Genomic DNA, 22,924 nt, shown 5'->3' with positions numbered 1-22,924 from the left:
CTCAAACATTCAATAACACAAGTTTGATCTTTTATAAGCAAGGTATATATTTTACTGAGGGAAATGCAATATACTGAAATGATTTCATCTATTCCTCAAGCCAGGAGAACCAAACAATAACAACTTAATGTTGCATATGTTGTAGATGTACATTGACCAAAGAATTAAGTTTCAGAAAATGTTGTTCTGACATACAGACATAGCTTCATCAGGTAGTATTTACAATACAGTAGATGACGGCGAAAAGTCAAGCCAATGTATAAGGCAATCCCATCTCACCAGCTCCAAAAGTCATTTTTTTTGTGTATACTCAGTGTATAAGTCGAGTGCTCCTTTTCAGCCATGACATGCTCCACTCGCATCAGTAGCCAGCCTCAGTTTTTCACCCCACAAATACAAGTTTTACTTATTGGTACCTTATAACTGCCCGCAAGGGATCAAGCAGGCTACATGGGCTCTGTTGCGAACATGTGTGAGAGTTTAAGACAGCCCACTCTTTCCATCAGATGCTGATGTCAATGAATTTGACAGTTCTAAAATGTTTTGATCATGATTAAAATTATCTTTGTACAGGTAGCTTATTCAATAAACCATGTCACGTTAGCTTAACATGAATTACCAGTGATATTTTCTTTTTCAAAATAGCAACCACCCACTCCCACGTTGGCGGTTGACTTTGATACTCGGCATGTAAGTCGATCCCGGTTTTTGGAGGGATTTTTCAAGGCTTCAAAGGCCGACTTATATGCCAACATCTTTGGTAAATCTAATTGTGAGTTCTTGTTTTCAGATATATGGGCTCATGTTATATGAGTCGACTTTATTATGAGTTCCTGGAAATCTGCTTGGCTGTACCAGAAGGGTGGGTGGGGTTGGGGGTAGCCACAGCTTGGCAGGTAGGCCCGGCAATCTGTTGGGGGAGCAGGGTCTGGATGGACAGGTGATGTCTCTTTTGCAGGGTTCCGGGGGTCCCTTCATGATCTAGAGAGTGCCTGAGAATGAGGACACTCCAGAGCCCACCAGGTGGCTGCCAGGTTTCACTGGATGGTTGCCCCATGCTACCGTGGGCTCCCCAGCCACTGGAAAAATGCCCACGAAGAGGGGAGGTAACTTTTAATTGGTCATTTAAGTAACTCCATTGGGTTCCAGTTGGTCAGCTCGTCTGCCACCTTTCCTGCCTTGGACAAAATAATTGGCACCTCACCCATTATCTCCCCATACCATTTTGCCAACCATTCCGCCTCCCAGCTTGTCCCCAGAGGCTGGTAAAATTGAGCCCATTAATTCTGTTTCCCTCTCCACAGATGCTGTCAGACCAGCTGAGCATTTCTAACATTTTCTGTTCTTGGTTCAGATTTCAGCATCAGCAATACATTGCTTTCATCGTTGATGGTGCTTTCTGATTCAAATTAATCCATATTGGCAGACAAAAAAAAGGCATCCTCCTTTTGAGTTCAAATTAAACATTACAGCCAAAAGATATTCGAATGACACTTTGCTGCTGAAGGTGTTAGATTAAAGTGTAATAAGTAAACTTAACCATAGCATAGCTCTTGAAAATGATCCACCCCCCTTTGCCAGCAACATTACACTGGCAATTATCAAAGTCTCCACACGTGATGCCAATTTTAAGACTGTATAGTAAATGGGCGGATTCTTCTGTTCTTGGCTGGTGTCTCACTCGCTGCCTGAAAAAGTAGCAAGATACCCATGCTGACTGTGAGGAGGAAGGCCCGACATATCTTCACCCATCAGGTGGACAGCGGCGGGCATTACCCCAGACTGAGGACCCTGGAAGACGACTTCCCGCCCATCAAGAGCTGCTGGCCAATCAAAGGCTGGCAGCTCTTGCACGGGGAAGTGCCGCAGGGGAGGCCATGGCTGCTGGAACAACACCCCCCCAGGGTCCCAGTATCGCGGAGCAACACAGGAAAAAGGTGAGTACTGTTGGGAGGGTCTTGTGGGGTGGGGGGTTGTGAGGGGAGGGGGCCCTGCTGCTATCAGCAGTCACCCCTCTGCCCCATGTCCATGCGCAGATCATGCCCTCGATCATGCACAGGTTAGTACAGATTGAGAGGCATCCCACTCCTCCAGCTGGCAAGCAGCCCACAGTTTTACCAGTTGTGCAGACTGCACATCGGCAGGCCTGCCTGGACCTGGTAAGATTGCAGTAGAGGTGGAAAGAGGCCCTTAAGTGGTCATTAATTGGCCACTTAAGGGACTCAAGTGGATGCGGGGCAGGAAGGTTGACCATGGGCCTTCCCACCGAGAACCTACTTCTGGTGGAGGCGAGAAGGCATGGGTGTTGATCCTGATGCCAACCCACCAAATTCTCAGGCCCATTCACCTCCTTCCACACTGGAAGGGCAGAAGATTCCAGCCAATGACTTCTTCTGACCTCCACCCACCCTCCTCTGCACCCTCCCTAACACATTTAACACATAACACAATGCCTTAACTGAATTATATCTGGTTAAACCTATGTGAAGATGAAGAACTGTATGACAAGTTCAACAGCAGTAACTTGTCACGAGATCAACAGAATACCACAATAACAGAAGATATTGAATGCAACCTTCCTTCTTAGGCAGTCCCTCTGGATTGAGGATGACTTGTTTCCACTCCAGCTCGATGGGTTCTGAGATGGCTGATAAGTCCAATGCACAATCTGCAGACTCTGCAGGACAGAGTTGGGTAGGTGGGTTGTTTGGAGGTTTGTGCGCAACCTTGGACACCTCAACTTCACCTCTGTATGTTCCCGATACTTGATATGCTAAGTACCTTCCTGGATAAGCCTTTTTCCATTTTGGTTGGTCACAAGTCAGGGATTCCCATGAGGTAGCAGGGATTTTTGACCTCTTCAGGGATGTTTTGAGGACATCCCTAAAGCGTTTCCACTGTCCTTCTAGGAGTCTCCTGCCGCAGCTGAGTTCCAAGTAGAACAGTTGCTTCATGAGTCTGGTGTCAGGCATACAAACTACATGTCGTGCCCAGTGGAACTGGTTTTGACTGATCAGTGCCTTGAAGCTGGTCACGTTGGTTTGGGAGAGGACAGTGCTGTTGGACCGTCTTTCTTGCCACCAGGTTTGGTGGATCTTTTGAAGGCACCATTGATGGTTCTTTTCCAGTGCTTTGAGGTGCCTGTTGTGGGTTGTCCAAGTTTCTGAAGCATTTAGGAGCATGGGGATCACTGTTGCCCGGTAAACCATGACTTTAGTCTCAGGTTTGAGATCCTGGCCCTGAAATCCTCCCCTCCTCATTGAAGGCCATGATGAATTTTGTTGTCTATGTCTGCCTTTGTCAAGAGGAGTATCCCAAGCTACGGAAAATGAACCACATTTTCCAGGATCTCATCATTGATCTTAATCCAAGGGGGCAAGTGTTGTGCTGTGGGAGCTGGTGGAAGAGGACCTTAGTTTTCCGGGTGATTAGTGAAAGGCCCATTTTCTCATATGCTTCAAAGAAGGAGATGGCAATGGCCTGGATCTCAGTTTCTGAGTGAGCGCACACACAAACGTCATCTTCACACTGAAGCTCTATGACTGAGCTTGGAGTGAATTTGGTTTTGGATTGAAGGTAGTGTTGTTTGAACTGCTTCCCTACTGTTCTGTACATTATCTCCACATCTGTGAGTAATTTGCTGGAGGTGAGGTGCAGTATTCAGCAAGGAAAATGGAGAAGTGAGTTGGAGCAATGACACAGGTTTTTTTGACCTCACTCTTCACTGAGATAGCATTTGTGGTGGTTATGTTGCTGAGGATTGCAACTTGCATTGGCATCATGGAGTAGGTGGAGGATGATGACAAGTTTCTGAGAGCAGCCAAATTTGAAGACAGTACCCCATAAGAGTCAAAGTCTTTTGTGAGTTTGAAAAAGGCCATGTACAGTTGTTGGTGCTGGTCCTTGCATTGTTCTTGATATGGCTGCACTGTGAAGATCATATCTGAGGTCCCTCTCAATGGGCGAAACCTTGACTTTGGAAGAAGCTCTTCAGTAACTTGGAGGAGGAGATTGAGGAGGATCCTTGGAATGATCTTCCGTATGGCAGAAAGCAGGGAGACTCCTCTATCAATACTCTCCTTTTGATATATAATTAACGAAAACAATCTGCTTCCATTGTGCTTCTGGCTTAAAGTTACCTCCATAAAATTGCAGATGGAAGTGAATTTATAAACACCAAATATGTTGGCCCCAATGTATCTTTATGGGAGCTCTGAAGGCTTGATGTTCTCCATTAGGCATAGCTATTCTGGTATTATTTTCTGAACAGAATCCCTTTACTAACTGCTAGTCTTTGTTAGAGCATTGCAGTTGTAGTTTTTCATCATTTAGACAAATAGCTCGGCAAGCTCTCTTCCTATTATAATCAGACCATCTTTTGTTTACCTTATTCCATGTTACCAAAATATAGCCCTGCTGTGTCTTCTGTATTTTTGTTGAGTAAGCACAAAATGAGATATGACAATGATTTCAAATGGTATAGTGCACAAAATGTTGATTGTTCCTTAAACAGACGCTGCCAAAAGACATGAAAGAGGTGAGAAGCTTGGTGCTCAGAGCATGGATTGAGTCCCTGGCTTATGCACTGCACTCCCATCTTTTTTCTTTGAAACAGTTCTATGTTTACAATACAGTGACTTGCCTGTTCTGCTGGGTTCTGAAGAAGAGCCATAAGGACTCGAAAAGTTAACTCTGCCTTTCTCTCCACAGTTGCTGTCAGACCTGCTGAGTTTTTCCAGCAATTTTTGTTTTTGTTTCAGTGATTTGCCTGTTTAACACCGAGGAGGAAATCAGGCTAGCTAAACTTTGGAGTACAGTTTAAAATTCTATATAATCCTCAATCCCTCTCCCACTGAAAAATCAATGAGCATGAGGTATTGATCTTCTGCTGAGGGCAGATGCAAACTCCGTTGGGGGCACTTTTATTTTGCAGAAAATATTTGCTAACCTAGGGTTTAGTATTCTGCTCGGCCTAGTAAGATCTTTATCTGTATATGTGATAATGATAAAGTTTGAAAGGGTATTAAAAAGGAATATAAATCACCAATAATTGTGAAATGCTTCCTACTTGTTATACAAGACATAGGTTTGTGACAGTGCAATAAATATTTTAATAAATAGATGGGTTCAAATACAAAAGTGTATCCCGATCACTCCCCAATTACTCAGTAAATTTGTCTACTGAGTGGCTGAGCCATACAGGGCAGGAAAGTCTCAGGTTCGGTTTCTGTGCCATGTTAACTCATCCCACATGGGGCAGCAGTTTAAGCTCTCCAATTTGCCCCAATACCCCCATCTAGGTGAGGGAAATATAAATCCATGTCCTTTACCTGATCACTGGTCATTTGCCAGTGTTAGAAGCACATGTGTGGGACCCACGTTAAATGAGACAGGGCTCAGGCTTGACAAGAAACCCTTGTGGAAAATCAAAAGACCTGAGTGTAGAGTCAGAAAAAAATACAGGGAACGAGTATAAGGAGCCATTTAATTTGTTTTACAAGTCTTCTCTTAGGCAGTCCCTCAGGGTCGAGGATGACTTGCTTCCACACCACAAATATGTCCCAAGTGAGGGGAGGGAGAACAAAACATAATTGAAGGTGTTTCTAAGTCTCAGACCTTTAAATTATATTTGTTAATATGTTAAATAGGTATTAACATTTCTGTGGTACTTCCAGTCATATTGTATGATATGGTGAGTAATTTGCTGATGGAGATGCCTCAGCATCATTGATAATGCATCTGTTATGTAATGCAATCAGGATGGGGGTGAGAAGAACCATTGTACGCTTGCTCTGTTTTCTACAGAATTCACCCTGTCTTTCCACCCTTTCTCCCTTCACCCACTCCACCCCCATTTCCTGGAAGAGGCAAAAAAAATATCCATAGCAACTCAGGAATCCCTGTCAACTTTCTTCTTTCACCCACAATGGTAATCAGGCAAGCTCCAAAAGGCCCAAACTCATTGCTTAAGCCATCTTACTCACTGAAGCAGTCTTCATCTTTGAGCTATAGAAATCGGGAAGGCTCTAAATTCAACTCTTAATTGGCACTGGCTTAGCTGAACATATCTGTGACAGCAATGAGGACTCTACAATAGCCTCTAGCACACCTAATTTAACAAGCAGAAGAAAAGTTGATCAAAGTTCAAGCTTTTGATTGTGATACATTAACCCCAAGTGGTAATACATGTGTAGGGATTGCAGGTGAGGACCTATGGTAACCTCCACAGTAGATAATTCACTGCACTAATATTCACATGAATAATTGCCACTTGGATGAGTTACCTGATGATGACCATTGCCTGGGGAACCAAACCACCTATCAGCATTATGGGAGTACTTGCACCACACGGTTCAAGAAGAATGCTCATCATCACATTCTCAGAGCAACTAGTGATAGACAATAATTGCTGGCCTTCTCAGTCACATCCACATCTGAACATGACTAAAAAGGGCAATCAGCGGCTTCAAAGAGAAGGGGAGAAAATTTGAGAGAATAATTTTAAAAAGCAAGAGTAGGTAGTGTTTTCTCAAAGACTAAGGTTTAAAATATTTAAAGCATATAAAAGATTAATCACATTCTTGATGGTATTGCTTATTAATATTCAATATGGTGAAATTCTTTAGATAAATACTTTCATATTCCCTTCATAGTTCTTGAGTATATTCTGCTAGTTTGATTTTTTTTATTCAAATGTGTATAAAGCCCACTGTTTCTGCTGGGATATGAATTACATCATTGTTATTTTTTCAAACATGTTACATTAATCAAAACCTATCCCATTTATTAAACTGCTAGTTGAAGCTCTGGGCATTTTCAAGCAGAAGCCATCGAAACTGCTTCTAGGCATTAAGCAGAGAAAGTGGAAGAGATTCAAGTCAGGTACAAATTGAATTTCAAGTGAGTATGCAGGTTCTTCAGTTACAGCTTATCCCTTGGTGACACCAATAGTGATTGAGGTGGTATTAGTGAAGGAATCGAAAGACACAGCATATTGCAATCATTGGGTAGTTACCATAGCTCTTCCTAGCAGTCTCTATGGTAATACTGATGAGTGTGACCTTTCCAAAAAATTCACAAAGCCTTGATTTCTGCACAGTTAACCTTTACAATCAGGAACCCCACCCCCCCCCACCCCCGTGAAAACTTACTACAACAGAGATGCGTTACAAACACCTCCTTCAAAAGCCACCAGTGAAGTGCTGTACAGAAGTTAAAGAAAAGTGACAGATTCCAATTAAAATATGTCATGTCTAAATGTTCTGCACTCTGTTGTGTCCTTCATTACACTGTCCAAACACATTTGATTTTCATCAATATCTAAGAGGAATTACTGTATTAAAATAATTTAAACAAACAAAACAGAATTGTTAACTATACTGGAGTTCCTTATAGGTATTTATTTACACCTAACTATAAACAACACATTTACTGTAGTCAGCAATCATTATACTTTAAGATTGAATATCAACTTGATAGAGCATACTGTGATTTCATTTACAAGTAATCTTTATGGGTTTCTAACTCTGTGATTAATGAAATAACAAGTCAAGGTCACACATGTATAATTTATTTAATGAATGTTTTCTTTTCCAAAACCGTGGAAGAAAATGAAACATGCCCCAATTTTGTACTCAAGATCGCTTCAAAAAACATCTACAAGAAGGAGTTATTTATTGACAGATTAAAGCCAATTTCCCTGAACATTCCTTTTAATCAGTTTTCTGTTTGGATTGGACTCAGTTTCCCTGTTCAGATTGAACCAGATTCAAAATGTTTCCTGTGGTGGTCAGGCTGTGATGAATTGATTTGGATTAGCTGTTCAGAGAACATGAATGCTGAAAAAAAAATTTACACATACTTAAAAAAAAAGAATTTTATCTCGGTTATTTTAAAACTATCTAGAGAACCTGCTTATCCTAAATGTATCCAAGTAAAATTGCTGTAATTGTTTAAAATCATTCAACAATGACCTTGATTGTTTTGAAATGTCTAGAATTAATTAATTTAAGCTGCTGAAACTCAGTCGGTAATAAAATTACTCTTGACGTGTTTGTGAAAGGCTGTTATAAACTGAACTGCTTTCCTCTGAGCTCATGCGCTGCCAGAATTCTAATTGGTACACATGTGTGTTTTATCATATTGTGTCTGCGATTAATACAGGACAATGCAATTAGGCAATAAAAAATATATTTTGATTTTTTTTGAACCTATTCTTTCGTACAAAACTGTTTGAAGGTTTTAAATTTTGGCTTGGGGGTTGGGTGCAGAATTTGCTTCATAGCATTTATCATTTTTCAATGGTAATTAAAACAGTTGGAATGAATGGGAGGCTTGGAATTTTTTCCCTTCTAGTTTTCTCCCCTCCTTTCCTGAAGGTGTTGACTTATATGCTACATTTCCATGGACACTTGCAATCCTTGAAAGTCTCATCCAGTTGGCCATTTACAACTTTTCCAACAGGTTTCATTGGATAGTGATCAGGAGCCCAGACACTACCTTATCTTTCCCCTCCCAAGTCCAGTGTTGTCAGCTTTAGCACCACTACTTTCAGCTAACTCAGCAAAGAGTGGCAATTGGATCTTAGACCTTCCTGGACTTCAGTTCCATGGTAAATAGTGGATTTACCAACTGAGATATTGGGGCAGTTTAAGCTGGGAATCTTGTTGGAGTACCGGCCAACTTACATTTATCTTTATGTTACACCAGTATCCATTTGTGTTCCAACAATTTTTAGCCCATGCTGCATCAAGATAATGGCAACAGAAGCCTAGATCTTCCGATTAGGCAAAACTTTGGAACGGACTTTTATTTCTCTTTGGCACCAGCGACCGCAGACCTCAAGAAGGGCAGCCTAGAAGAATGGGAGTAGATAGTCACCAGTATCAATACTTTTTTCAATACACCACGCATCTGGGAGTCTAGGAAATTGTTAAATGACCTTGTCAGGTAAGCAAAGGTAGGAGAATTGACCAAGATTCTCCATTAAAATTGTGCACTATTTCTTGGCATTTTAAATTACCATCTATCAGGTGCACTGCAGCAACTCATCAACACTCATTCGGCAGCACCTTCCAAGCCCCCGAACTCTACCATCTGACAGGACAAGGGCAGCAGATGCATGGAAACACCACCACTTGCAAGTTCCCCTCGAAACCACTTCTGACTTGGAACCATGGGCGGAATCGTCCCATATTGGCACTAAGTGTGGTAGCAGGCATGAAGAAAGTCATTTTACCCGCCAGCTGCAAAGGTGGGCTTTCGTGCCGTATAGTCCCCTTCCCGGCACAACCCACCTCATTAATAATGCATTCACGGGAAACACCCTGGATTCCTGGCAGGTCAGCTTCTGATTCACCCACCCCGCCATCGCCTCAGGCCTTCAGTAATCCAGGCACCATATTTAAAGGGCACCCCTGCACAGAGCTAGCATTCTCTAAGGGATTGGAAGCTGCTGGAAAATCATGGCTGCCAAAGGGAGGAAATATGGTGTCCCCAAATTTAGTGACGCCTCCCTCAAGTGCCGACCAGACGCAGTGGAGGCCCACTGTGAAGTTCTCTACCCCCACTTTGGGCGAAGACCAGCAAGCAAGGTGACAAATCCAGCATGGGAAGCGATGGAAGTGGTGGTCAGCACCAATGCCCTGCAAAAGAGGACAGCCACCCAGTGCTGAAAGAGGATGAATGATCTCCATCACTCTTTTCATCACTCTCAACTCACACACTCATAAGCCCATCAAATGTCCACAGGGATCTCACTCACTGCTAGCTCAAGGGACATCACCATTCACTTTCTCAGGCACACCTTCAATTGCCCTGCAGATCGTGTCCTCATCCTGACCATGGCACCACTCACCACTCAGACATTCCAGGCATCCTTCTCATCTGGCCTGGCAGGCGTCCTGCTTACACTCTCTCCATCTGTATTCATGCAGGATAACTTGGCACACAATAAGAGAGAGAGGTCGCAGACTGGTGGAGGAATGCCCAACATCAAGGTCCTCACAGCGCTCAACCGCACTCTCCACCAGCACAGACACACAGTTCTCGACCTAGTTCTAGAGTAGCTTCAGGCTCACAATCTGGTGAACACACTACACTGTCTGATCCACAGCAGGCGGCGGCAGGGACTTCCCAGGTTTCCCACACTCAGAGGGCTGCTGGAAGCCAGAAATCTGCTGAGTCTGAGTCGGATGAGGAGCCTCTGGATACCTCAGTCATTGGAGCTGCAAAGGCAAGCTCGGGAACATCAGGAAGGGATGTCCGCTGCACTCCTCAGATTGCAAGGCACAACGGAGGAGTCCATCCACACTCACGCTGAGCTGATAGCGCAGGCATGCCAGTGCACCGAGGTCATCACTGGTAGGATGGTGGCTGCCATAGAGACCTTGGGAAAGGACATCAGTCCTGCACTGCTGTGCGGAGTGAACTCCATCGCTGATGCCATAGTTAGCTTCCAACAGTGCCAACACGAGAGGGATGTGGGGCAGCTCAATCTCACTTTATCTTCACCTTCTCCTCAAGGAGTCAGTCAGGGGATGAGGAGCACCGGTAGGAGGAGGACCAGAAGCTTGGCACGCCGGGGCCATCCACCCAGCTGACTCCGAGAATGTACAGCCGATCCAAATCACTTCGTTCTGTGACTCCCCACAGCTCCTGCTCCACAGGCCGAGGAGGGTGCAGCTGGCCCACAGCAGGATACCCAAAGCAGGCCGGGGCCCTCCAGGTCTCGGCCCTCCAGACCTGGCAAGGTCATCACAGACATGGTGTAGCAGTCAGCAGGCTGCCTCCGCATCTGCTGTGGATGTCAGGGGAGCACCAAGATGTAGCAGCAGGGTTAGGAAGGTTAAGAAGATGTAGTTGTACAGCCTGAGCACAGGTGTTAATCACTTGTACATAATGTTCACTATTGTAAATAAACTCCCAAGAATGTCTCCTGCCTGTGGCTCCTTGTTCTGATGAGCAGTGTTCATATCATTCAGATGTGAAACCTTGGTTCCTGCACAAGATAAAGGCAGGTGTCTCAGTCCAGGGCCTCTTCCCTGTGCAGAGTGTAACCTTCAGAGCAAAGTAATGGTCCGGCTTCACACTCACTGGACACATTACTCTCGATGGTGTTTGTCATCGCTGCCAGAATGTTGTGGGCAGGTGTCACAGAGTTCCATCATTCTCTTTGTGTGCTCTCAGCACCTTTAAGGTGGGGCTGGCTCTTCAAAATCTGTGACCAGTGATGGTGTTGTCCTGAAGGCGGTCAGGTGATGAAGGCTGACAAAGGATCAGGTGCATTTAAAGTTTCATGGCTGTGTCTCTATGATATGACCCTGATCATGGTGCGCAAGCAAGCTGCCCTCAGTCAGACAGGAGTCAGACTTTCTATGAGGCTATGTGAAGATCTATGGAGTGTTCTCACTGCATGTCATCATCAACTTCCTGGAATTTAGCAACTATTAGGGCCTGCACTGTGTCGCCATGACATTAGCCTGAGCCCTGAGGGTATGTGCGCTGCCATCAGCCACACAGGAGTCAAACATTCACAGACACAAGGTGAGGATATCAGGACTGTCCTCATTACATTTTGTCATCATCCACCACAATCCTGTGGCTATGAGGGCCTCCCGAGCGCGCCTGCCACGTCCGGCCAGTGCGAGGACCTCATTGCCGGCATCCTCATCTTTGAGGACCTCATCACCATCATCCCTTTCGAAGTCCTCCTCATTGGATGAGATGTGCACCTCTTCCATCTCCTCCTCAGCCAGGTCCTCCCCACGTTGCAGAGCCAGGTTGTGTAGCACGCAGCAAGCTTCGATGAAGCACCACACCCTCCGGGGGCTATATTGCAGTGCTCCAGCAGACCTGTCGAGATACCAGAGCCTCATTTTCAAAATGCTTATCCTTTGCTCCACCAAAGTTTGGGTCGCGGCATGAACATCATTATACTGTCGCTCTGCTGCAATCTGAGGCCGCTGCACGGGCATCATTGGCCAAGCTCTCTGTGAGTAGCCCTTGTTCTCAAGGAGTCAACCCTGCAGTTTCTCTGGACCCTGGAAGAGGTCAGGAATCTGAGATCTGCTAAGGATGTAGGAGTCGTGGATGCTCCCTGGGAATCATGCACAGACCTGTCGGATGCGTTTGTGGGGGTTGCACGAACAGCTGAACATTCAGCGGGTGAAAGCTCTTACGGTTGACATAGTTGACTGTTTGTTGCCATGGAGATCTAAGTGCCACATAAGTGCAGACAATGGCACCCTGCACCAGTGGAAAATCAGAGATCTGGCAAATCCCAGCACTCTTGCTTCCTGGCTTTCCTGATCCCGGTCGAAATGCACAAAATTCTGAGCCTTCGTGAAGATGGCGTCCATGACCTCCTGGATACGCATTTCCGTGGCAGCTTGCGAGATCCCACACAGGTCACCTGTGGAGCCATGTAAGGAGCCACTGGCATAAAGATTGAGTGCTCGGTCACTTTCATGGTCACTGGCAGTGGATGCCCTCCATGTCCCTGTGGCATCAAATCCTGCAGCAGGTGGCATATGTGACTGACCAGTTCCCTAGACATGTGCAGTCTTCGGTGACACAGGTTCTCAGTCACTTGCAGAAATGACAGGCGCCGTCTATAGACCCTGAGCCTAGCGAGGCACCTACAATGACGGCTCTGTGGATCTTCAGCTGCATGTGCAGCAGGCCCTGCTACCCCTTTGCTCCTCCCTTTGCTGAGACAGGTGCCTCCAGTGGACACTTCTTCTTCTCTGCCCCTTGTAAGCCATGAGGCATACAGCTAAATCACCAGGCTCCACAATTCTGATGTTCTCCTCCTGCAGGATCAAAGAGTGTCCTAAGAACCTCTCTTGGTTAAGTTTGAAGGCCCCTTCACACATACAGGGGAGTGGTGGCCACCACTTGGATGGCCAGTGTGTAGTACACTCATTGGCTGCCCAAAACCTCACCCAACTCCGCCCCACTCCACCTGACCGATTGGCGGCAGCTTTGCCCATTGGACTGCAGGCTGTGCTCTAGCTCAGGCGCAGACATTCTCCTAACCCGCACTGCAAGGCTGCCCTGTTAGCTTGAACCATGGGGGAGACTAGTCCGAACCTGAATGCTGACATTGCAAGGGGCTGTGAGCATCTCCACCAGTGACTGCTCCATGGCCAGCTTTAGCAAGGAGATTGTACAACTTGTCCAGTCGGCCAATTGTTCTGCTGCCCCCTAAAATGCACACTAATTTGTAGCCTGTGCCCTAGGGGTGAAAAGTTCTGGAGTATTTGGTGGCACTTTCAAGTTGTTGCGTTGCTTGAGTGGACAGAAAAGCTTCCGAGGCCCGACTCCAAGCTTGTCGATGGAGCTACTGCTGAATGGCCTCAGCTGCAGTAGAATGCTCACTTTTGACAAGCTTTTCCAAGTGCATGGCAGCTTCTGTCAACCCCACCTACCCACCACCCCCCACCCCCACCCCCACCCCCCACCCCCCACCCACCCCCCACCTCCCCCCCCTCCCGCCTCCACGGCATGTGGTTGTGTATTTCCTTCAGTCTGACAATGTTGCCTTGCATGCCCAACACCCCCCCCACCGCCGCCCCCCCCCCCCCCCCCCCCCTCCACCGCTGCCTCCCAACCTGACCTGCACTGGAGCCTTTGCTCCAACACTGCGTTGAAAGCCAGCTGGGAAAAAGTGACATGCCTGTGCCCCCCTGAATCTTCCTTGATGTCCTACGGGCGATGCTCGCGAGCACTGCGCTAGATTCTGTGCTCTCACCTCCAAGTTCTCCACGAAGTTCAGGTCGCCAGGCGCACACCTCTTAAAGGCAGTCATGAAGCATGCCGTTCTGGAGTCACGTTGACGTGGGCGGTAAATTTAGCGTGGAGGGTTGATTCCAGTGAGCAGGGCTTACAATGAGATGCTAAAGTATTGAAATTAGGTTCCCAACGTGGGGCGGCGGGAAACACAGCCCACCATTGACGGGTGGAGCGCACAGTCACAAACTGGTTTTCATGACGGTGAGAAACTGATTTTTGGTCTTCTCACCATATTGTACCCCCCACCCCCGGCCTGCCATGACGCCCGCCGCCAATGGGACTGGATGATTTCACCCTAAGCCCCACATCCCACTGCCCCCAACCCCTCACTTCCCCTTGACAAGGCCTAACTAGCCCCCACCACCCAACTCCCCCGACCCCCTGACTTCCCCTGAGCAGACCTGACTAGGCCCTGACCTGACAACCCCTCCTGAACCAACTACTCCTCCAACCCACTCACCCACCCTAACCATTTCAACAACCTACCATGCTATCCAACTGCCACCCTAGCCACTTACCCATGTACCTCACCAACCTACCCACTTACACATCACACTCATACATTCACTGACCTACTCACTCACTGAGAAGCTTGGGGACCTTTATGACTTACCAGAATACAGCAGCTAGTGCCATAAAAAGGTGCGCAGATTCTCTTCGCTGCTCTCTGCTTAGATTCTTGCACTCAGCGAATTCTGCAGGAACCTCCATCAGAGGTTGGGGCTTTTTTAATGTATGCATTTAGGTGGGTAGTTTTCTGTCTGATCAAAGTTGGACATAGGGTTTCCAACTCTGATTGGAAGTTTTGGGCCGCTATTACATGTCATGAGTATGGTGTAAAGTTATTCATGGAAGTTATCTCATATTAAACTGCCATGTTGTAGTGATTTTATTCAAAAAGCTTCAAAGTCACTAGACTCAAGTCAAACCGGTGAAAATAGTGTAAAGTGTTTTTCCAGTTCCATGCCAGTGGCTACCATCCATGCCAAGGAGTCTTAAAACACTATAATATTCTGATTCATAGCAGAGATTTGTCGTGTATTGCATAAACACTCACGTATATGCCCAAAATTGGACTATGATTCAGAGCTACTCACAAAGCTCTCAATGGTCATGTGAATATGTGGTTTGCAACAGAACAAAAATAAATAGTGATAGCTACCGTTAGATCATCATTAGAGAGACAAGAATTCTGAAATAACAGAGAAATTGCTGGAAACATATAGCAGGCGGATCAACATCTGAAAGAGGAAAATAGGTGATAGTTTAGGGTGTAACCCTTCACCTCATGATGGGTCCCAGTGAAAACATTAACCTTTCTCCTTCAGATGTGAATCAACCTGCTGTGTGCTTTCAGCAATTTCTGTTTATTTCAAGCTGTCATATTGATTGTTTTAAAGATCAGCACATTTTTGAAAAAACAGTATTTTCAGTCACCAGTCATTGCTGCAGTAACTTCCTCTTCTGATCTGGTCGCTCTATCTCCCACTGGCTTGGCCTAAAATGTTGGTACATCTCGTCTTAGTACAAGGATCACATTCAGATTGGGTCAATCTTATCAGAACTGATGTGCTTCACACTGTGAACAAGGCACTTATGGCAATTGGCTCCATATGGTGCTCTCCTGAAGTTACAGTCCTTTTCATCAGTGGTTCCAACCATACAGAAAAGTGAGCCAAGCTCACATCAGTGGAGTCATCTGTTTTTGGTTTTTTTTGTGTGTGCATTCCCAGTCTTTGACTGCATAGGCTAATGTAAGGGTGTTAATTACCAGATACTAAACAGTCTGGAGTAATTAATGTGTGAACTCAGAACATTAGATTGCTGTTATGCTGTGAAATAGGCATAAATTATTAAGCCTAATAAATACAACTATCATTTGTTTTCAAGTAATTTAAGATTAAACTAACTAGTTGGCTTTCCTGTATATATCCACTATATATGAAACGTAATTGAAAACTTATCTTGGTGTGATTTTAGCCTTATTTACACCACAGCTGTAAATCTACATGTTGTGAATATGCAGCTGATTATAACAGTGTTTGTGAAAGGTGTAAAGATGTTTTCTCTGATCTGATAAGAAGACAGGCTTCATCTCTGTGAACTGGATTCCACAAGGCTGTTGATGTGATTTGCTCCAGGCTTTTGTTCAAAGGAAAACAAAAATGCCTGGATAAGGCTGAGAATTTGATCAGTCTGGCATAAGAACTGGATCAGAGCAGAAATGAATATGAATGCTAAGAAAACGCTTCTCCAATGCTAGCTCTCAGCCTGCTACAGTTGAAGCTACCGCTTTGGCGAAGGAGCTACACACCAAAGAATTAATCTCTCCTTTCTCTTTTCAGATACTGGTGAAACTGTAGTGCATTTCTGGCATCTCCTGTTTTTATTTCAGTTACATTACATTTTTCAGAGAAGCCTACTGATATGTTATTGGGTCTTAACACAAATGTACCAAATGCTATGACAATGATTGGTAAACTAAATGAAAAGTTCTTTATTGAAGAATAACAGAATTCCAGGTGAACACTCCATTTATGTGTTACCTGCTGATCAATACTGCTCCAATGACTATCACACGTTAACTCACATCATTTCCTTGTGATGATGTATGCCAAACAAGCTACATATTCAGCAGAATGTTAAGTGTTAAACTACATGCACTGCAAAGCAATGTCATAACATCCCCCTTTCCTTAAATAGAAAGCATTACACAAATTATAAGCTAAGTACATAATATAATAAGATAATTGTGAACAGTGTTTAAACATGTATTGACACACATTAATTATTCAAGTGTCTCTGAAACATAGAGGTGGTCTGCATTCTTGACATGATCTGGTAACAGTGAAACTTTGCTGAGATTTGGAATTGTCAACTCTTTTCTCTTGACTTGTAGGTATAGACTGACAGTTTCATGTCATCTCCCTTAACTCCACTCTCAGAACTTGAATGTGCACTTGTTCTTTACACTTACAGGTGCATTAGCTATGGAGCTGTTGGATGATGCTCTCAGCTGACATCTATTCCTTCAACGTCATCCCATTCGGGGTGGTCATCTCATATGACCGTGGGTCATTACAGATCTTTGACACCTCTGCAGGGAACCATGTCCTCACTTGCCGGTGGCTCACTCTGATCTTCTGCCCTATATGTAGAGGAAGCAATTCCACACTTGTGAGTTTGTCATGTGTGATTTTCATTTTCTCCTCTTTCTAATCATTTTTCTTGGACTGATAACAATCTGATCAGATGGTGACTTGGAAGAATTGTCCTGTCTTGCATTCCGAACATAATCTCTGTCGAGGATGGGAACCCCTTGTCTATTGGTGTTTATAGGTACAACATTGCTTGAATGTTTTGATGGTCTTGGTACATTTCAAAATCAGTGGCTTTACCATCCGCACTTTCCTTTCTGTGAGTCCATTTGACCTCAGATAGTGTGAAGGTGACATTTACAGCCTACTTTGCGCAGACGACTTGGAAGGGTCTACGGCTATACTGTGGACCATTGTCTGACACTATCTCCTCCGGGAAACCAAAACAATTAAAAATGATGCTCATCATGTTTGCTACCAATTCACTTGATGTATCCCTCAGTTGGTGAATGATAGGAAATTAGGAGAAGTAGTAACAAATAAGTAATCATCACTTCTGAGAGTAAACAAGCCAGTAGCTATTCTTGCCATGGATGTAATGGAACATCATAAGGATGGGGTGGCTCTTTGTATTGACTTAGCTGATGCTCCTGATGTGCACCACAAATCCTCGCAGCTTGCTCTATGTAATTATTGATCCCTGACTAACTGTCTCATGTGCAAGTCGTCTTGCCCTTTCAGTGCCCATGTGACCCTGATGTAACTGGGTAAGGATATCTTGATGAAGCGCTTCTGGTATCAGCACTTGTTCGCCCTTGAAAATGACTCCACGTGACATGCCAATTTCATCACAACATGGCCAAAAGGTGCTGAGGTCTATGGGAACCTTTTGTACTGTAGCCAGCCATTCATTGATGGTGGTCTGCAATGCTCTGAGGATAGGATCTCTGGAAGTTTCTGCCTGGAGCTTCTCACATTTGTCTTGTCCAAATCAGATTAGTTCAGTGTTGTACACATCTTTTTGCATCTGCTTTGTCGACTTGGACATCCAATGGTATATTTTCTGTCTTCTTGGGTTTGGGTTGCCAGTTCAATACATCAGACATGAAGTTTCTAGATTTGTACCAGACCTCGCAATCATACTCCTGTAACATTGAATAAGAATCTCTGGATTGTCAAAGTGGCATGCTGGTGAATGCCTTTTTCCTAATAATTTCTAGTGGTTTGTGAGCAGTCTCGACAACAAAGTGTTTGCCAAATAGATATGTATGGAACTTGTTTGATGTTTGGATAGTTTGCCTGAGCGGGTGATAAACTTTTGAAACTGAATGCAACTGGCCTGCCTTCCTGCAACAGCTAGATACCCCGAGAATGTTTTGTGAATCATCGACTTCGAGTGTAGTATCTTTCCTTGGATCGTAGAATGGTAGGCATTCTTCAGCTAGGGTGACCAACCAACCCATATTTTATGGATTGTCCCATAATTTAGCTGATTGTCCCATGTCCTGTACCATTTCTTCCCACAATGCCATTTGTCCCATATTTCTGTGGTAGCAACCGGGAGACTATTGGGAAATCTCCACTTGTTGTAGCCCATCTATCTTTTGGGCTTGCGCATGCCTGCTTGGCCATGACTCAGGAGGAAGTCACCTGGAGGTGAACTGGCGCCAAGGAGCCTGAAGGAGGAGCGGTCTAAGCGGAGGACTCACTGAACGTTAAGTTACAGGGCTTCTGGGTCCAGTAGCCCTGAGCTGGTGGTGGGTGAGGGTTGGAGGGAGGGAGCATTGCCGGGGAAGTAACGGCGTAACCCGACTTTCGGCCTCAGGGTCAAGTAGGCCCGAGCTGGGCAGAGTGGCAGGCTGGGAGAGTAACAGCCTGCACGAGTTTCAGGCCAGGGATCAGGCACTCTGAGCTGGGTGAGGGGGCATGGCAGGCCGAGGGAGAAATGGCTCAGCCCAGGTCTCGGGTAAGAGCTCAGTCAGCCCTGAGTCTCAGGAGGGGATCCAGCAGCAGCTCGGGGTGGGTTTGGGAAGAAGCTACTGTGTGTTTGTGTGTTGGGGAGCAGCACAGAGCATCTAGGGAGCAGGGCTTGGAGTGTCAACGGAGCTGAAGAAGCAGAATGTAAGTAAAGTAGATGTGGAATATTGTGAGGGGCCCAACACCCCCTCCCACCCCTCATCCTTGATTCTGCCAGCACTCCCATCACCCTCCCCCACAACCCGTTGGAGAAATGTCCCTCATTCTATTTCCTCACCCTGGCTTCAGCAGAAAATAACTATTTTAATGAATCAAACACATGCTGATGATCACCATGCCAAAGAATGGCATATCTTTCTTGAGAAGTTCAAACAGTGATGATGCTTTTAAATAAAATATTTGCGGTGTATGGTGCTAAGAAGTTAAACAGGCCCAAACACCTCCATAAACTTTATCTTGAGGGGTGTCCTCGATCTTACTTCTGGTTATATGACCTCTAGCCATATTCCAGTGTCAGAGTAATTTGCTTGGTTCAATTTAATATGGCTCACATTCATAGCACTTTTTACTATCAAACACAAGACCTTCTCTTCTAGACATTTCCATTATAATGTGAAGATGTGAAGATTCTTGTTATGCTCTTTCTTGGCCTTTCCCATGACCGCTGCGTCATCTGCAATAGAAACAAAGCCAGGAACACTCTCGGTGATGCGATCCATATGTTGTTGAGACAGATCCTGGCTCACTGACAGACTAAATGGTAACTGTAGAAAGCAATACCTCCCAAATGGTGTTCTGAATGTCGTAAGTTCCTGTGAATCCTCAGACAGGTGCATTGATCAATATCCATGCTTTGCATTCAACTTTGAGAAGAACTTGACACTAGCAAACCTTGGATTGAGCTCCTCCAGGGTAGGCATCTTGTGAGGACACTTCTTGAGCGCTCAATTTAATCTTCTGGGATCCAAGCATTGTCTGATTCTCATGTTTCTTAATCACAGTATTTATAGAGCTACACCAAACTGTCTGTTGCTGAACATGGTGAATAATTCCTTATTGTTCTATCCTGTCAAGCTCTGCCTTTAACTTGTCCTTTATATGGATGCTGCACTACCGTGGTGGAACTCTGTCATCTTTCAGGTGAAGAGTGGCATCTCCTATAAAATTGCACATTGTGTCAAACCTATCTGGATATTTCTGTTGCAGATCTTGAATAGGTTCAATAGGGTCAGGCTTGCCATGACTCTCTGGCATTATTGCTTTACTGATCTCTAAACCATCATGATCCAGAGTTCAGTACATGCTGCCAGTCCTGCTCCAACTGTTCCATTGGTGTCAACTACATAGAAGACTTGTGGTGACCATGAAGAACTTCCATATCTGCACTTCAACGTCAATACTCCCACGCAGTAAATTAGCGTACTATATGCAGTGAATCTAGCTGTTGTTGGCTGTAATCTAGGCTCCTACTTCACCAGGTACATGTCTTTGAGCATCCACAGTGATAAAATGTTGGCACTTGCCTCAGTATTTATCTTCAGACATAGCTTGTGCTTACCACTTTTATGAGGCTATATGATCTCAACTGTGGTGGAAGCTTCCAGTTGGATGATTGTATCCACATGCTGTGTGACTGTCGCTGTATGGAATGCTTGTTCATTTTTGAGCTTATGCTCCTCTCCCAGTGTCTTCTTTGCCATCCAAGTCTCTGCCTACCTTGAGGACATGGCTGTGCTTGAACTGGTATTTGGTGAATCTCTTTGTATTCTAGCCACCATATAGCACCTGCATTTTGCTTAGCCATGGCTTCCTGTGACTTCTGACTGTTTCCTCGCTGCCAGACTTTCTACACACTCTTGCTTGGTGTCTCTTTAGGCCACACGCCTTACAGGTGTTTCTAAATGCAGGACAGTTAACATTAAGTGCATTGGACTGCACTTTCCACATGCCTTGCCCTGTTTGGGTGCCTTGGCTACCTCACCTATGGTTGTTGCTGTTCCAAGTGCTTACATACATTGCCTGCCCACCACTATAGCCTTGTGTTTTCTGCCCTCTTTGAGTAGACCGTCGATGTTGTGTCTGTTTTTCATATCAAGCAGAATTTAGAATGTCTTGATTGGAATTGATACGATTACCAGCTCTATTATTCTCTTAAGAATTCCGCGTCTGAAAAATTGCAATCATGGCCTTTGAATCACAGAATCACAGAATTGTTACAGTGCAGCAGGAGGCTATTCGGCCCATTGTGTCCGCACTAGCTCTCTGAATGAGCAACTGACTTATTCCTTTCTCTCGCCTTCTTCCCGTAACCCTGCACATTCTTCCTTTTCAGATACCAATCTGATTCCCTTTTGAATGCTTTGAATGAACTTGCCTCTGCCACGCTCTCAGGTAGTGCATTCCAGATCTTAACCACTTGCTGGGTGAAAAAGTTTTCTCTCATGTCAGTTTTGCTTCTTTTGCCAATCTGTGCCCTCTCATTCTCAATCCGTTCACAATTGGGAGCAGTATTTCCCTATCTTCTCTGTCCAGATCCCTCATGATTTTGAATGCCTTTATCAAGTCTCCTCTCTGCCTTCTTTTCCCCAAAGAAAACAGGCCTAACTTAGCCAATCTATCTTCATAACTGAAGTTCCTCATCTCTGGAACCATTCTCATGCATGTTTTCTGTATTCTCTCCAATGCGGCATCCAGAACTGGATGTGATACTCCAACTGAGGCCGAACTAGTGTCTTATACAAGTTCAACATAACCTTCTTGCTCTTGTACTCAATGCCCCTATTAATAAAGCCCTCGATACTGTATGCTTCATTAACCACAATTGCAACCTGTCCTGCCACTTTCAATGACTTGTGCACATGTGCACTCAGGTCCCTCGGCTCCTGCATCCCCTTTTTAATTGCACCCTTTATTTTAAGTTGTCTCTTCATGTTCTTCCTACCAAAATGAATCACTTCACATTTCTCCATATTGAACTTCATCTGTCACCTTGTCGCTAATTCCACGAACTTGCCTATGGGCGGAATTGTCCTAGATTTGCACTAAGTGTGGTAGCAGGCAGGTAAATTGACGGTTTACCCGCCGACCACAATGGCGGCTTTTCACGCTGTATCATCCCAAACCCACTGCATTAATTATGCCTTCTCAGGAAACACGCCGTTTCCATGACGGGCGGGCTCTCATTCACCCGCCATGCCATCACCGTGCCTCTTCAGCACGCCAGGCGCCATATTTAAAATGCAGCTGTGCGTACACCTCAGTGCTTCCAGCCTAAGAATGCTGCATGGAAGACATGGCCCCAAAAAGCAGAAGGACTGCAGCCCCCTGGTTTAATGACGTGATCCTTTGAGCGCCTTTTGGACGGAGTGGAGGCTCACTGTGATGTCCTCTACCCCCACTCTGACTGCAGGATGGTCAGCAAGATCACCAATCCGGCTTAGGAGGTGGTGGCAGCGGTGGTCAGTGCCAACGCCCAGCAAAAGCCGACAGCCACTCAGTGCTGCAAGAGGATGAATGATCTTCTTCATTCTTCCAGGGTAAGTCACTCTTTTCATCGCTCCCAACTCACACACTCCACAAACCCATCACACATCCACAGGGCCCTCACTTACTGCCAGTTCAAGGGGCATCACCATTCACTCTCTCACAAACACCATCATTATCTTCATCCTGTCAATGGGACCATTCACCACCCACACATGCCAGGCATACTTATCATCTGGCCTGGCAGGCGTCCTACTTACACTCTCTCCATCTCTATTCATGAAGGACAAGCTGGCACACAACAAGAGGGAGAGGTCACAAACCGGTAGAGGAATGCCTGAAATCAAGGTCCTCATGGACATTGAAAACAGAGCCATCCAGCTGACTGGCGAGGATCTGGACCGGTCCTGTGCTGACGGTGAGGTCGGTGCTGCTCTACCAGGTGAGGGTCCAGCAGTGCGACATCCATCAGAGAACCATGCTGTGAGTGATGTGTCCTGTTTCACAGGCCACTGCCATATACTAATTATCTCCCATTGCTTTCGCAGGCACATCTGCCAAACAACCAACAG

The sequence above is a fragment of the Cetorhinus maximus genome, chromosome 2 (assembly GCF_964194155.1).
Source record: "Cetorhinus maximus chromosome 2, sCetMax3.hap1.1, whole genome shotgun sequence".
Classification (NCBI taxonomy): Eukaryota; Metazoa; Chordata; class Chondrichthyes; order Lamniformes; family Cetorhinidae; genus Cetorhinus; species Cetorhinus maximus.
This window is presented reverse-complemented; position numbering follows the sequence as displayed.